Raw genomic sequence first — 4,579 nt, forward strand, 5'->3', positions numbered from 1 at the left:
GGTAATTAAGAAAAGAGAGCAACAATGGATAAAACATAGACATATAGAAAATGAATAGCAAAATAGCAAATGCAATTCCTACCTTAGTAATTTTATTCATTTGAATGGATTTCTATAAAGGTACAAAGTACCAAATCTCACTCAATAAGGAATAGAAAATCTGAATTTATTCATAAGAAAACAGAGATTTAATTCCTAATCAACAACCACTCTCAAAAAAGTTACTGGGTAGGTGGTTTTATTGGTAAATTCTACCAAATATTTGAAAAGTGTATACCAATACTTCAAAGACTTTTAAAAAAATAGAAGAGGAGGGAACACTTCAAACTCATTTATGGGTTCAGTAACTCTGATACTCAAACCAGAGAGTCATCACACAAAAAGAAAAGAAAAAACAATTTTCCTTATAAATATGATGCAAAAAATCCCAATTATATACCAGCAAACTGAATACAAGTAACAAAGAGGATTGAACAAGAAGACAAAGTGAAATTTACCCCAGGAAGTCAAGATTGGTTTAACGTCCAAAAATCAGACAACAAGTACATGATAATCTAAATAGAAAGAGAAATATCATGTGACAAATGCAATTTCATTTCATGATAGAAACTCTCAGCCAACTAGAAATAGAGGGCAGCTCTCCCAACCTAAGCAAAGCATAAGAAAAAACCCACTTAATATCATATTAGCTGAATGGCAGAATGTTTTTCCTGTAAGATAAGAAAGCAGACAAATACATCTGTTCTTACCACTTGTGTTCAGTATTGTACTGGAGAGTCTAGATAAACAATTAAGAAAGAAAAAAACAAGAAAAATCATGTTGTAAAAGAGTAAATACAGCAATCTATACTTAGAAAACCTAGATTTAGTATATAGCAAATCTAAAGGCTCTACTACAATTTATTGGAATTAGTAAGTGATTTTTAGTAAGGGTGCAGGATATAAGATCAATGTAAAAAATCAATTGTATTTTTATACACCAGCAAAAAGAATTTTTAAAATTAAATTAATAAAAAAGTTAATTTACATTTGCCACAAAAAGAATGCAATACATAGAAAGAACAAAAGAAATATTAGACTTGTACACTAGAAACGACAAAAACTATATTGACAGAAATTAAAGGAGATGAATAAATGGAAAAGACACTTGATATTCACAGATGGAATATTTAATATTGTTAAGATAGGAATATTCTCTAAATTGATATGCAGATTCAGCACAATCTTTATCAAAGTCTCAGATCCCTTCTTTCAGAAATTGACAAACTGACTTTAAAATTTATGTGGAAATGTGAGGAACCTAAAAAAGCCAAAAACAATTATGAAAAAGAAAAACAAAAACAAAGGTGGAGGACTAATACATTCTTATTTCAATTCTATCTACAAAGCTATAGTAATCAGACATCATGGTTCTAGCATGAGGATAGCTATATAAATCAATAGATTAAAGGTTAATAACAACTTGTATTTATAATAATAAAATATATTCCTTTTTGAAAAAGGGCAGAGGGAATTCAGTGGGGAAAATAAAAATCTTTTTAAAAAATAGTGATGGGATAATGGAATATCAATATACAAATGAAAAAGTAGGGCCTTTCCCTAAAACCATATAAAATAATTAAATGAAAATGACTCATAGATCTATATGTAAGAGATAAAACACAAAAATTCCTGTTAGAAAAAAGCTCAGGAGTAAATTTTTATGATGTTTGTAAGTCAATTGTTTCTTAAATATTATGTCAAAACCACCACAAGAAAAATAGATTGGATTTCTTTCAAATTTACTTTTTTATTTTTTGCCTCCTAAGCTGCCATCAGTACAGTAAAAAACAAGCCACAGAATTGGAGGAAATATTGGCAAATTACATATCTGATTAGATTCTTGTATCAACTTGACAAAAGATCTAATTATACATTCCAGCAGGGAAGATATACAAATGGTCAAAAGACACATAAAAAGGATAGTCGACATAATAATAATTACAGAAAGGCAAATAAAAATCATAATGATACACCCATAAAACCCACTAAAATGAGTATAACTTAAAAAAAGTGGTCAGATGAGGCTGGGCATGGGGTTCATGCTTGTAATCTCAGCATTTTGGAAGGCCGAGGCAGGAGGATTGCATGAGGCCAGGAATTCGGTACCAGCCTGGGCAACATGATAAGACTCTGATCTCCATAAAAAAATCTTAACAGATGTGGTGATGTATGCTTTTTGTCTCAGCTACTTGGGAAGCTGAGGTGGAAGAATCACATTAGCCCAGGAGTTTGAGGCTGCAGTAAGCTGTGATTGTCCATGGCACTCCAGCTTGGGTGGCAGAGTGAAACCCTGTCTTAAAAAAAAAAAAAAATTGTCAGATTATAAAAAGTGTTTTCAAGAATATAGGGGAATCAGAATAATCAAAGAGATGGTGGGATTGTAAAATTCTACAGCTCCTGTGAAAAAGAATTTTGTATTTTCTTAAAATATTATGTAGTTACCATAGACCTAGCAATTATACTTCCCATAAGATATTTTTTATGAATATATATATATAGCAGCATATTCACAATAGCAAAAAAAATGGAAACTGCAAATGTAGTACATCACCTGATGAGTAGACAAAAAAAAAATGTAGCATTTCCATGCAGCAGAATATATTTGGTGATAAAAAGGAATGAAGTGTTATAATATATGAATCTTGAAAACATTAGATAAAGTATCAGAAGCCAGTCAAGACAGACTACATGTTGTATGTATATATACAGTATCCAGAATAGGCCAACCAGTACAGAAAGTAGATTAGTGGTTGCCAGAAGCTTGGGGAGGGACAATGAAGAGTGACTGCTAATGAGTATAGTGACTGCTAATGAGTTTCTTTATGAAACTATAGAAAATCTTCTAAAATTAGATCGTGATTATACTTGCATAGTTCTGTAGGCATGCTGAAAATGACTGAACCATATATATATATGATTCAGTTATATATATAGGTTCAGTGTATATATATATCTGGTTCATATATATATATATATGAAACTTCATACTTATTGGTAAAGTTTCCAATTCCTTTGTATTGATAAACTTTACAAAGTAACATGCAAACATTTTTACTGAAGCATCGTCAAAGGCTAGTGAATAAATTTCACCCAAGAAGTCTCAGGGTAAATTCTGAAGTTCAATTTCCTTTCCCTGAACTTTGCAATTTATATGATGCTGCATTTACATGTGATGACAAGTTATGCTGATTTTGCTTCTCCATCATAAATTTGCATTTTTTTCTATAGAAAAGTTTTTTGTTTTTTTTTTTTTTAACTATTTGAATTACTTAACTTGCTTTCTGATCTACTCCTCCAAGCTATCTTTAGGTAGTATTGATAAATTTGCTTGCTGTGGAGCACAGAATTCGTTATACATTTGGAATAGTCATCTCTCTCTGTCTGATATACACAAAGCCATGAGCAGTCCTCTGCCAGGTAATTTGCTTCAAAGTAAAATGGTTGTTACGTGGTGTGAAACATATTATCTTAATCCTAGTGTTCATGATAGTTTAGAGTCGTGTTAGAATCTAATGGTCTTAGCCATTAGCATTTTCTTTTGACTGAAGGAGAAAAAAATCCTAATGGTGTATAAATTAGGAATTTATATGTGCCAAATAGTGGTGTGCCACCATCACACTCCTTGGGAGTTACCAAATAACAGCTTCGCATAGATTCTATTATCTCATGCTACACTGCTTGGAAGTATTTTAATGGTTGGCAGCCTCCCAGTAAAGCAATACAGTTTTGTTTTTTCCTGGATATCTTCTATTTCAATAGACCTCAAGTTAGGATGTAATTTTCATTAGCACGAATATTATACTTCTACTTTCAAAATCTCAGGTTATACTTTATACAAGTAGATATATTCCTGGGCAGGAATTCTATGCATTTACAGACTTTTAGAATAATTCCTTTTGAAGAATTCCAAAAACACTCCCCACAAAGTAATTTTATAGTACATTGAATTATTTGTACCAATTGTTTAAAAACCTTCCTGTGTTCAAGCCCTTTTCCATGTGATGCTGCAGCTCCTACCACAATGGGTAGAGTGTAATTTTTCTGTCTCTTGACATTGAGACTCAAGTTGCCTTGGTCAATGTAATGCTAACAGATGTCATACAAATTAGACTCTAAATGTCTTTATGGAGTATATATTCTCTCTTGTGTTTTTGCTTTCATTATGAGAAGATGTCCTGACTAATCCACTTGTTCAAGTAAAATGAGAGATGTTGAGAGCAAATCAGTACCCAATCTGCAGTTTGTAGTCTAGCCTAACTGGGCCCAGTCTGAATCAGCATGACTTTCAACTATGTGTTCAGTGCTAGTGTAGTGTCATTGCTGTTATGCCCTCTCAGTTACCAGAGCTAAGGAATACATGCATGTTTACTAACTTTCTTCTATATTAACTCTGAATATATTATATGTAAAATATAATCCCAGCATGTTGGGAGGCCCAGGCTGGCAGATCACCTGAGGTCAGGAGTTCGAGACCAGCCTGACCAACATGGTTAAATCCTGTCTCTACTAAAAATACAAAAATTAGCTGGGTGTGGTG

The sequence above is a fragment of the Mandrillus leucophaeus genome, unplaced genomic scaffold, assembly GCF_000951045.1.
Source record: "Mandrillus leucophaeus isolate KB7577 unplaced genomic scaffold, Mleu.le_1.0 Scaffold701, whole genome shotgun sequence".
NCBI classification, from domain to species: domain Eukaryota; kingdom Metazoa; phylum Chordata; class Mammalia; order Primates; family Cercopithecidae; genus Mandrillus; species Mandrillus leucophaeus.